This window comes from Neophocaena asiaeorientalis, unplaced genomic scaffold, assembly GCF_003031525.2.
Source record: "Neophocaena asiaeorientalis asiaeorientalis breed wild unplaced genomic scaffold, Neophocaena_asiaeorientalis_V1.1 scaffold88, whole genome shotgun sequence".
NCBI lineage: Eukaryota > Metazoa > Chordata > Mammalia > Artiodactyla > Phocoenidae > Neophocaena > Neophocaena asiaeorientalis.
In genome coordinates, this window is record NW_020175683.1 from 161209 (window position 1) to 174326 (window position 13118).

At 39.3% G+C, this 13118-nt stretch overlaps 1 long non-coding RNA gene across 2 annotated transcripts in view; it reads left to right on the forward strand.

The window, feature by feature from the left end:
- LOC112390914 (uncharacterized) overlaps positions 1 to 13118 on the forward strand; it is a 62537-nt gene that overhangs the window by 24926 nt on the left and 24493 nt on the right. For both annotated transcript variants that reach the window (XR_003001365.1, XR_003001364.1), the window contains 2 exons: positions 1766 to 1826; positions 2607 to 2694. This is a non-coding gene — a long non-coding RNA (uncharacterized LOC112390914). The remainder of the gene's footprint in view (positions 1 to 1765; positions 1827 to 2606; positions 2695 to 13118) is intronic.

Consider the following 13118-nt stretch of genomic DNA (forward strand, 5'->3'; position numbering starts at 1 on the left):
TACACACAGACATACACACACACACAGAGAAAGAGAGGGAGAAAGTGGGTGGGTCAGGGAAGAGAGATCATAATTTGAGAATAATGGGAAGTCCTTTACATATGAAAAAAATTGACTACCTTATCTTTGTACTTCTCTCTTTTGCCAAAGATAATGAAAACCTCATTATTTGGGAACCATCACCCTAGTGTACTTTCAACTTGGAGAAGAGAAGAAAAGTTTATGGTTACTCTAGAGCCAGGGTTTAAATAGTCTCTCAGGTAATCCACTACCTATGGTGATTTGTGAATTTAGAAGACCATGGATAATGGATCCAATCTTTTTTTTTCTAGATTAGAAAAAATAGATGTATCTGGTCACTGGAATAGAAGTGTAGTGCAGTAAAAAGAACATGTGTTTTAGAAACAAAAAGAGTTGGTTTCAGTACTGCCTGCAAAACGCATTATACACTGTACAGGACCTCGATCATATCACTCAATCTCTGTGAGCCTAAATCATTACTAATAATTAATAATTATTCTCATTTTATAGATGAGGAACTGAGGCTCAGAGTGAGTGATATGATCAAGGTATATGATCAATATAAAAATTATATAAAGCATGAGCCTGAGCAACTGATAGACATCAAGTACTCAATAAACCTTTGTTTCTCTTCTTGTTCCCTGAAAAAGAAAATCAATCTCAATAATAAATTTTTAGAAGTATCCCAGGTCCCAAACAACTTTGATATTTGAAAAGGGAAATCTATGTCTTTCTATTGTTTATTAGAAAGTCACCTGAAATTTATTTATTTAGGTATTTTTTGATTTGCACTAGTGATTAACTTGGGACTAGGTATGACTTGGATTTGCCTGTTAAGGTTAGCATGATACTTTAGACCCCTCTGGGAATACAACTTTTCTCTCTATGATCTCACAGCAATGAAAGTAAAACTGCCTGACTCAGGAAGGTGGGGAGGAGGAAACTAGAATGGCTTCTTACCATTGTTCACCTAACAGTGCCCTTTTTCTCGTGGCCACCTTGAGCTTCCCAGGAAGAGCAGAATAGGATCAGATGAAAGCAAATAGCACTTGGTCTCATGCAAACCTGCTAACAGAATGGACATGTTAAACTTTCAGTCTTGCATTTATCAGTGGCAGTAACCTAATTTAAAGTCGGTAAGGAATCCCTGTTATCTCTTCATTGTGGCATCATTGGAGTTTTTTTAAATGATTAGATCAAATTTTTAACATTACACTTTTCCTTCTGCAGCTTCTGAACTCTGTAACTCCCCGATTCTTATCACTTACCTGGACCCCATCTAGAAAAGGTTGTACAGAACCTATAGACCAGTTTCCCTTACAGACCTCTCGTACTGATGATACAGTTGGACTAATCAGCTGAGGGCAGACCCAGTCCTTTATTTTCTTGTTTGATAATACTTGAAGATTTAAGGTCCTGCAGCTTGGGAAAGTGGGTGGATTAGGTGTGTGTTTGGGGGGGTTGCAGATGCTGTGGAGGTAGAGTTGTACTCTCTGTGTGGACTCTGCGGTCTGCATCAGCCACTGAGTGGTATGGAAGAAGTGGAAATCAGCAGAAACTCCTGCTCATACCTATCCCACTCCTCCAAGAGAAAGTACAAACCACATTCCTTAACGTGGCTTCTGAAGCCCCTACTTATATCTCCAGTCTCCTGCCATTCCTTACTGTGTACTCTAAAATCTAAATATATCAAACTTCTTGTAGGCCTCAGTCTGTTAAATGTGCTTGCTTTCTGTTGCTTCAGGTCACAGCTTGGTCACTGAGTGCTCTAAGAAGGCTGCCTTGAACCACCAACAATGGGTCAGGTAAGTCTACTTCTCCCAAGTACAATGACCTTCTAAAGGTCTCAGCATAGCTCATAAGAGGCAAAAGCAGCTGGTTCATAATAACCAGGGAAACAGTATCATCACGAAGTCCAGAGATATCACGAGGAGGGGCAATATGATGTTTCAAGCTCATTTCAAAGGAATAGCTTTCTGGAGATCACAGAAATCCTTTTACCCCATTGTAAAGCAGAAGGGAAAGTTTTTTTGTTTTTTTTTTTTTTGCGGTACGTGGGCCTCTCACTGTTGTGGCCTCTCCCGTTGTGGAGCACAGGCTCCGGACGCGCAGGCTCAGCGGCCATGGCTCACGGGCCCAGCCGCTCTGTGGCATGTGGGATCTTCCCGGACCAGGGCACGAACCCGTGTCCCCTGCATCGGCAGGCGGACTCGCAACCACTGCACCACCCGGGAAGCCCAGAAAGTTTTTATAGAGCATTTATATATATAAAATTTATGGGATATAGCATTTTCAGGCATTTACTAACCACTTCAGAATTTCTGAATCCTCCTATTCAGTCCCAAGTTATTTAACTTTTACATGTCAGAAAAAAATAGTGTTCTCTATTAGGGCCATGTAAGAGAAGGATTTGAGGGACAGATGGAAAGAGCAACAGGAAATTCTTAAGGTTACTGTCCAATCCCTAGCAGTGAATGGGGAATAAGAGAGAATTGTAAAGTTTGCCTAAAGAGTTTACTTCATTCTGTTTTAACCATAAGCCTCTAAATTTTAGAAATATTAAGACCTTTTAAATTATGTTTTAGGATTTTGTACCTGAGATGGCTGGTTGATTTTCTTCCGAAAAGACTATAGAGTTACAGCAGTGTACAGGGAGGTATCTACCAAATAATGGTGAGTGCAACTTGCTGATTCCCATTAATAACAAGACAGCCGTCAGTGGCAGTTGAATGATGTTGCATGAAGGATTTATGACGTCATCTTCTGTCTTATCTTTTTTAATCTGGGTCTCTTCCCCCAAATAATGAGTCTCCCTCAAGCAATTTGAATGGGAGGTTTCTCAACTCCTATACCCCTCATACCACAGAGGAAGATAGATGTGCATTATCTCAGCTCCCCACTCCCACATCCATTATGTTTCTGCTTTTTTTTTTTTTTTAAAGAAAATCTTTTCCTTTGAGACCATTTCCACTTTGGCTGTCACCTTCCAGCCAACTTCATCATCATTATCTATCCCATCTATCGTTGTTATCTACCATCTGTCACGGAAAATCATGGCACCAGGCTCACCATCATCCTCTGTGTCTTGCCATCATCCTGGGTGAGCTCAAAGGCCATGTGGATAAGCTACTTGTCACTCTGGCCTCACGGTACCTTAACCTCCTCATCTCTAATAATCTTTACCTCTACACTTTATCCACTTAGGTCCAGGGCTGTAACCTGTGGTTTGTCACTACTAGAGTTGTTCCTTCTGTGAAATTTAACATGCCGCTCTCCGGCCACAACTTTTCATCCTCTCAGCTCCTTCATTTTCTCCCACAGTATCAGCTCTTAGCTGGGAGAGAACTTCAGTCAATTGTCGCCTCCATTTTCCCCCAAGTTGGAATCCCCTCCTGGTTTGTTTACATTCTCTATCCAGTCAATACCTGTTGCAAATAAAATAACTCCTGTGCTGTTCCAGGTGCTATTACATATGCATGGTTTCCAGCTTCAACTGAATCCTCTGCTCTGCCTGGCAAGACTTTTGTGTACCTCAGTCAACTCTCTCCTCATTTGTGACAGTGACTGGATCTTTATTCGTTCTCCTATAGTCTTCTTCCCTTGCCTTCAGCAGATGACCTGGGTATTACTCCACAGGGGAAATAAAACAGCAAGCAGTAATTCTCCCAATTTATGTGCTCTCCTTTTCAGTGTTATCTGTTACTACTTTACTTCTGTAAATTCTTTCATGCACTTATTCATTCAACATATATTAGAATTCCCACTATAACCTAAGCACTATGCTAAATTATAGAGATAGAATGATGAACACATACAGTTTCAAGAGAAGCTACAATAATTTGGTACATATAAAGATTTTTTTTCCTATCTCCATATCTCCCTTTTAATTATTTATTTGGCTGAGGTGGGATCTTTTCTTTCTTCACATTAAGATAATCCAGTCTCTCCCATCTTAAGAAATGAAAAAAAGTCTCCCTGGCTTCTATTGACATTTCTAGAACCTACTCAATCTTTCTCCTTTCCCTGATAGCCAGGCTTCTTGAAAAAGTAATCTATACTGTCTCCTCATTCTTATCTTCTGTTAGAGCCTCAGTCTGCTGCAGTGGGACTTTCATATTCACCCCTCCACTGAAACTACTTACTAAGCTCATTGATGAATTTTTTTGTTGTCAAATCCAGTGCACACCCCTTGGCCCTTATTTTATGTCATTACAGCATTCCAGACTATTGACTCCTCCCTTTTTGAAATTTCTGCTTTTCTTTTCTTGACTTTATTCTTTCTTGATATTCCTCTTACTTCTCTGAATGTCCTTTTCAGGCTCTTTCACAGGCAACTCTTTCTCAACCAACACTTTATATTTTGAGGTTGCATCTTAAGATCTCTTTTTATTCCACACAATTTACCTGGGCTATTTTTGCCATTCCCATGGCTTCGGTTTCCGTCTACGTGACTCTAAAATTTTAAGGTACAACCCAGATCTCTCTCCTACCAGGGACCTATTCCTTACCAAGTTGCTCTGTGTGCATGTTCAATTGGCAGCTCAAACTCCACAAACTGGAAAGGACCTTGATGTTCTACCCAGCCTTGTTCTCTCTTCTTGTATGTCCTGGTATCAGTGAATGATACTGCCATCCTAGGAATCATTCTAAAGTCTTTCCACTCCTTTATCCTTGGCTTTCCATTTTATCAACAAATCAATACAATTTTTACTCCTTAATATCACTTAAATATATCCCTTCTTTCTTTGTATTCACAGATAATCACCATTTTTCACCTAGGTGACTCCAATGATCTCCTAAATGATTTTCCTCTCTCTATTCTCCCAGAATCCAGTTTATCCAGAGAATATTTTTATAAAATGCTAATTTGACCATATCCTGTCCTTGCCTATGTTTTTCTTTTCTGTCCTTGCCTATCAACATTCACTGATACCCTATTGCTATCAGCATAAAATTCCAGATTCCTTACCTCTCCTGTTCACCCCCATTTACTCTTCCTTCACCAGATGCTATCATCTCTCACATCTCTCTTTGTACATCCTCTTTCCTCTGCATGGAAATCCCACCCCTCTTGCCATGATTTTCCCGCCTTTAAGAAGTGGCTCAGCCTTTAAGAAGTGGCTCAGTGTCACCTCTCCAATAGGCCTGACTTGCCTATGTCCTTCCTCCTTGCCTGGGCTAACTTTCCTTCATATCAGTATCATCATCATAACCCTATTTCTTTACACTTATTGTATTGATTGTAATAGTCTGTTACCCTGTTTGTTTCTTCTACTCTTCTACTTTCAGATTTGAGGGTAGAGATGACGTAAAATGGATACATAGTATGAATGAAATAAGTTCATGTATTCTAATTAAAGCCCTTGTTGCCCCTTTAGAAGTGTCACTTTTTCCTACTCTGGTTACAGGATGTGAATATTGACTAGCTAACAGGTTGTTTGATAATGAACAGTACACCAGTGCTGTTTTTTTCTTAGATTTTTTATTGATGTATAGTTGATTTACAATATTGTGTTAGTTTCAGGTGTACAGCATAGTGATTCAGTTTTTTTTCAGATTATTTTCCATTATAGGTTATTACAAGATTTTGAATGTAATTCCCGGTGCTATACAGTAAATCCTTGTTGTTTATTTTATGTATAGTAGTTTGTATCTGTTAATCCCATACTCCGAATTTGTCCCTCCCACCCTCCCTCTCCCCTTTGGTAACCATAAATTTGTTTTCTTTGTCTGAGTCTGTTTCTGTTTTGTATATAGACTCATTTGTATTATTTTTTAGATTCCACATGTGTCATATCATGTAGTATTTGATACATGTCTGACTTACTTCACAAAGTATAATACATGTCTGACTTACTTCACTAAGTATAATCTTCTGTGTGAGGTGATACCTCATTGCAGTTTTGATTTGCATTTCTCTAATAATTAGCAGTGTTGAGCATCTTTTCATGAGCCTGTTGGCGATCTGTATGTCTTCTTTAGAAACGTATCTATTTAGGTCTTCTCCCCATTTTTTGATTAGGTTGTTGTTTTCTCAATATTGAGTTGTATGAGCTGTTTGTATATGTTAGATATTAACCCCTTGTTGGTCACATCATTTACAGATATTCTCCCATTCTCTAGATTGTCTTTTCGTTTTGTTTATGGTTTCCTTTGCTATGCAAGAGCTTTTAAATTTGATAATGTCCCATTTGTTTATTTTTACTTTTATTTATTTTCCTTGGGAGACTGATCTAAGAAAATATTGCTACAATATATATCAGAGAATGTTTTGCCTATGTTTCTCCTAGGAGTTTTATGGTGTCATGTTTTACATTTAGGTCTTTAAACCATTTTGAGTTTATTTTTGTATATGGTGTGAGGCAGTGTTCTAACTTCATTGATTTACATGAGGCTGTCTAGCTTTTCCAACACCAATTGTTGAAGAGACTGTCTTTTCTCCATTTTATATTCTTGCTTCGTTTGTTGTAGAGGTGTGTGGGTTTATTTCTGGGTTCTCTGTTCCATGCTGTTTTGATTACTGTAGCTTTGAGTATAGTCTGAAGTCTGGAAAGGTTATACCTCCAGCTTTGTCCTTTTTCTTCAGACTTGCTTTGGCAATTCTGGGTCTTTTGTAGTTCCATATAAATTTTGGGATTATTTGTTCTAGTTCTATGAAAAATGTCATGGGTATTTTGATAAGGATTGCATTAAATCTGTAGATTGCTTTGGGTAGTATGGCCATTTTAACAATATTAATTCTTCCAGTCCAAGAGCATATGATATCTTTCCATTTCTTTGAATCATCTTCACTTTCCTTTATCAGTGTTTTATAGTTCTCAGCATCTAGGTCCTTCACCTCCTTGGTCAAGTTTCCTTAGGTAGTTTTAGTTTTTCCTGTTTTTTTCCTTCTATTCCTAGATATTTTTTTGGCACAATTTTAAATGGGATTTTTTAAAAATTTTCTCTTTCAGATATATCACTATTAGTATAAAGAAATGCAACAGATATCTGTATATTAATCATGTATCCTGCTACCTTGCTGAATTCATTTATTAGTTCTGATTGCTTTTTATGTGGAGACTTTAGGGTTTTCTGTACAGAGTATCATGTCATCTGCAAATAGAGACAGTTTAACCTCTTCCCTTCCAATTTTGATACCTTTTATTTTTTATCTATCTATTTATTTATTTATTTTTCTTCTCTGATTGCTGTGGCTAGAACTTCTAATACTATGTTGAATAGAAGTAGTGAGAGTGGGCCTCCTTGCTTTATTCCTGAATTTAGTGGGAAGGCTTTCAGCTTTTTACTGTTAAGTATTATGTTGGCTGTGGATTTGTCATAAATGGTTTTTATTATATTGAGATATGTTCCCTCTATACCCACTTTGGTGAGAGTTTTTATCATGAATGGGTGTTGAATTCTGTAAGATGCGTTTTCTGATCTGTTGAGATGATCGTGTGTCTTTTGTCTTTCCTTTTGTTAATGTGGTGTATCACATTGATTAATTTGTGTATGTTGAACCATCGTTGCAGCCCTGGAATGAATCCAACTTGATCATGATATATGATCCTTTTTGTGTATTGTTGGATTTGGTATGCTAATATTTTGTTGAGGATTCTCACATCTATATTCATTAAAGATACTGGCCTATGATTTTCTTTTTTGGTAGTGTCTTTCTCTGGTTTTGGTATCAGGGTGATGGTGGCCTCATAAAATGAATTTGGGAGTGTTCCCTCCTCTTCAGTTTTTTGGAATAGTTTGAGAAGGGTAGGTATAAGTTCTTCTTTGTATGCTTGGTAGAATTCCCCAGTGAAGGTATCCGGTCCTGGACTTTTGTTTGCAGGGAGTTTTTTATTTTATTTTATTTTATTTATATATTTATTTATTTTGCGGTACGCGGGCCTCTCACTGTCACGGCCTCTCCCGTTGTAGAGCACAGGCTCCGGACACGCAGGTTCAGCGGCCATGGCTCATGGGCCCAGCCGCTCCACGGCATGTGGGATCTTCCCAGACCGGGGCATGAACCCGTGTCCCCTGCATCGGCAGGCGGACCCTCAACTGCTGCACCACCAGGGAAGCCCTGCAGGGAGTTTTTTAAATTCCAGATTCTATTTCACGTCTAGTGACCAGTCTGTTCAGATTATCTCTTTCTTTTTGACTCAGTTTTGGCAGGCTGTATGTTTCTAGAAACTTGTCCAAATTAGACCAGGTTGTCTAATTTGTTGGCATACAGCTCTTCATACTATTCTCTTACAATTTTTTGTGTTTCTATGGTATCAGCTGTTATTTCTCCTTATTTGGTTTATTTGAGTCCTCTCTCTTCTTGGTAAGCCTGGCTAGAGGTTTGTTGATTTTGTTCATCTTTTCAAAAAAATATCTCTTGGTTTTACAGATTTTTTCTATTTTTTAATCTCTATTTTATTTATTTCCTCTCTGATCTTTATTCTTTACTTCTTTCTGCTGACTTTAGGCTTTGTTTGTTCTTCTTTTTATAATTCTTATGGGTGGTAGGTTAGGTTGTTTATTTGAGTTTTTTCTTATTTCTTGAGGAAGGCCTGTATCTCTATGAACTTCCCTCTTAGAACTGCTTTTGTTTCATCCTGTAAATTTTGTAAGGTTGTGTTTTCATTTGTCTCAAGGTATTTTCTGTTTCCTTTGATTTCATCATTGACTCATAGGTTTTTTTAGTAGCATGTTGTTTAGTCTCCATGTGTTCATTCTTTTCCTGTTTTTCTTTCTGTGGTTGATTTCTAGTTTTTTGCTGTTGTGATCAGAAAAGATGCTTAAAATAATTTCTGTCCCCTTAACATTTGTTGAGGCTTGTTTTGTGACCTAGTATGTGCTCTATCCTAGAGAATGTTCCATATGTGCTTGAAAAGAATGTGTATTCTGTTTTTGCTTTTGGTTTTTGTTTTTTTGTGGTTTTTTTGGATATAGTGTCCTGTAGGTATGAATTAAGTCCAACTAGTCTGTTGTGTCATTTAGGACCTCTGTTGCCTTATTGATTTTCTGTCTGGATTATCTGTCCATGGATGTCAGTGAGGTGTTAAAGTCTCCTACTATTATTGTATTATTGTCCATTTCTCCCTTTATGTCTGTTAGTATTGTTTTATATATTCAGGTGCTCCTATACTGGGAGCACATATGTTAACAAGTATCCTCTTCTTGTATGGATCCCTTTATCATTATATAATGCCCTTTTTGTCTTTCTTTATGGTCTTTGTTTTAAAGTTTTTTTTGTCTTGTATGAGTATTGCTACCCTCACTTTCTTGTTTACGTTTGCATGAAATATCTTTTTCCATCCTCTCACTTTCAGTCTATGTGTGTGTCTTTTGCCCTGAAGGGAGTCTTTTGTAGGCAGTATATTCTAGGTTCTTGTTTTTGTTTATCTAATCTACCACTCTATGTCTTTTGATCAGAGCATTTAGTTCATTGACATTTGAAGTAATTATTGATAGGTATGTACTTATTGCCATTTTAATCCTTGTTTTCTGGTTGTTTTTATAGTTTTTCTTTATTTCTTTCTTCTTTTTGTTTTTCCTTTTGTGGTTTGATGACTTTCTTTTGTAGTATGCTTAAGTTCCTTTCTTTTTTGGTTTTTGTGAATCTATTTTATGTTTTTGATTTGTGGTTACCGTGGAGTTCCAGTATGTTTACCCGTAACTAAATCTACTTTCTTTAAATTAACAGTTATGTAAGTTCAAACAAGTCCTAAAAGATCCACATTTTTATTCTCCCTTCCCCCACATTTTGCGACTTTGAAGTCCTATTTTACATCTTCATGCTTATCCTTTTACTATTAATTGCAGTTATAATCGTTTTTACAATTTTTTGATTTTTTTTTTATGCACTGGTTTGTTTAAGTGATCTTCATTCCTTTTATGTATTTCCTTCATTCCTACTGTGATTTTCCCTCTTCTATAGATTTTTGCTTCTCTTCTATTTAGAGAAAACCCTTCAATATTTCTTTTAGGATAGGTTTAGTATTGCTGAATTCTTTTAGTTTCTGCTAAAAAACTGAGAAATTCTTTATCTCTCCTTCTATTCTAAATGATAATCTTGCTGAGTAAAGTATTCTAGATTGCAGGTTTTCCCCTTTCAGGACTTTGAATATATCACTCCTTTTTGGCCTGCAACGTTTCTGCAGAGAAATCAGCTGATAGCTTTATGGGAATTCCCTTGTAACAGATTCTTTGTTTTGCTCTTGCTGCCGTTAGAATCCTCTCTTTACATTTAACTTTTGTTATTTTAATTATGATATGTCTTGGTCTGGGTCTGTTTGGGTTCATCTATTTTGGGATCCTCTGCTTCCTGTACCTGTATATCTGTTTTCTTCTTTAGATTTGGGAAGTTTTCAGCCTTACTTTCTTCAAATACATTTTCAATTCTCTTCTCTCTCTCTCCTTCTGGAACCTGTATTATGTGTAGATTGACACATTTTATATTATCCTGTAGATCTCATATGTTGCTTTCATTTCTTTGCATTTGTCTTTCTGTCTGCTGTTCTGGATCACTTATTCATTCTTCTGTGTCATTTAGTCTGCTATTCAGTGCCTCTAGATTGGTTTTCATCTCTGCAATTAAATTGTCTATTTTTGATTGGTTCACGTTTATAGTTTCTAGTTCCTTGTTACAGTGATCTGTGTTTCTGTCAATAATCTTTTAAAATTCAGTTAGCATTTTTATTACCTCCTTTTTGATCTTGTTGTATAGTACACTGGTAAGCTCTGTTTCATTTGTTCTCTCAGGGGATTTCTTTGGTTTTTTTTTTAGTTGGAGTAGTTCCCCTCCATTTTCATTTTACTTAAGCTTCTCTGTGTCTATGAATTTAGGAAAAACAGTTATCTACTGTGGCCTTGAAGGGGTGTTTTTATGTGGGAGAGTCCCTGTGTACACTGTGTGTGTCTAATGTTTTTGGTGTGAGGGCTGGTTTTGGTATGGATGCCAGCCGTGCCTTCCTCAGGGTGTGCTGGCTCTTACCTCTTGATGGGGGAGTGGTTGGTGTCGTAGTGTCTAGAGCCTGTGTGGGATGTGAAGCGGGGCTTCCTCTCTGATCTGTAGCTGTTGTCACCCTGTCAGGGCCAGTGTCTGCTCCCCAGTTGTTGAAGTAGAAGCTTTGAAGTTTGGGATTGATCAGGCTCTGTTGCCCTTGAGTGTGTGCCCTGCCTCAAAGGAGGTGATTGCTGAAGCAGTGAGGCCTGTGTGATCACTGAGAACCTATGCGCCATGTGTGTAGGCGTCTGCAGTTCTGCTCAGAAGCAGCCCAAGGTCACATCTCTTTCTCTCTTGTGTTTGTCCCAGACCTAGTTAGTGCAAAGTGTTGTGTGGAGTAGGGTAGGGCTGGGGGTTGGGGTGTTGTGGCTGCAGGAATTGAGGTAGCTGTGCTGCTGTCAGATCTGGGCTGCCTCTGTGGCAGTTTTCTCCCAGGACCTGTCTACCCCAGATCTAGTGCTAAGCTGTGGTGTGGAGTAGGCGGTGTCAGGGAGCTCTCCATGGGAGAGGAGCTGCTCTGTACTCCTGAGTGTGCTGACAGTGGCTTCTGCCACCCCACTCAGACAATACCTCAGGCCCTCTGGGCTGTCACTGTGTAGCTAGACGAGTTCTCTCCCAGGGCTCTCTGCCTGAGATTCAGCAGTTAGCTGCTAAGTGCTCTGTGGTGCTGTCCCTACATGTGTTAACAATGGCTACTGTGGCCCTACCTGCTGCCAGATGTGTGCACTGACAGTGGCCTTCATGGCTCCACCTGGATCATTCCCCAGGCACCCTGGTCTGTCTCCATGTGACTAGACCGAGTCTTTGCCCAGATCTCGTGCCAGGCTGTAGTGTGGAGTGAGCAGGGCTGGGATCTTTGCCCCTTTGGATTGGGAAGTGCGGTGAGGCAGCAGCTGCCAGTGCAAGGCTCTCTCCACCCTGACTGTTAGCAAGCCAGCACATGTGCACTTCTTGTGAGTAGAGTCTAGGCTTCTCCAGCCCTATCTGTCTCAGTGGATTTCCCAGCAGGCAAGGGGGCTTGTCTCCTCCATGTAGGACCCTAGGACTGGGATTCCCAGATTGTGGCTCCACCTGCTCTCTCCCCAAGGTGAGGGTACACCCATGTGGACCTTCTGTTCCTTACAGATCCTCCCAGGGGGCACAGGTCCCAGCTTGATGCCTTTTTTTCCTAATCCTACCTGAATACATGGAGATCTTTCTTGCAGCTTTGGTTGTACAGGAGTTCTGATGCCAGTTTCCAGTTAATTTTCCATGAAAATTGTTTCACATGTAGAAGTATTTTTGATGTGTTTGTGGGGGGAGGTGAACTCTTCATCCTCCTACTCTGCCATCTTGATCCCTCCTCTACCTCACTGCTTTCTATTCTGACGCTAAGGTCATGGGTTTACCTTGTGTAGTATTTTGACTCCCTGCCTACTTTGCAGCCTAAGTGAGGAGCGTGCATTTGCAAGCTTTCCAAAAGAAAGTTAGTTGCAGATAATTGGCTCAAAAGCTATCTAGTTGGTAAAATACTACAAGGGATTTTGGCTCCTTGATGAAATGAAGTGAATTTTCATCTCAGAGTGAAAGAATGATGTTGCCAAAGTGCTACTTTTTAGGTTTGGCAGAAGTAATATTGCAGAAATAAAGAACATGTTACCAGTTTTAGGAAAAGCATCAATGGGCGTTGCTATACCTTTTTTTTTTTTTTTTTGAGGTACCCGGGCATCTCACTGTTGTGGCCTCCCCCATTGCAGAGCACAGGCTCCGGACGCACAGGCCCAGCAGCCATGGCTCACGGGCCCAGCCACTCTGCGGCATGCGGGATCCTCCCAGACCAGGGCACGAACCCGTGTCCCCTGCATAAGCAGGCAGACTCTCAACCACTGCGCCACCAGGGAAGCCCTGCTATACCTTTTATATAGCTTTACCTCCTTGCCACAGAGAATCACACTTAGTGGGGAGACTATCATGACTATATATACTCACTGTAGACAATTTTGAATATATAGCTAAGCACAAAGAGAAGTAAAAATTGCTCAAGGTATCATCTCCCAAGGTAATCAGTGCTAGCATTTACCTGTATGTGTTTATAGATATATATATGTATATACACACACCATTCATTTACAGTAAGTCCCCT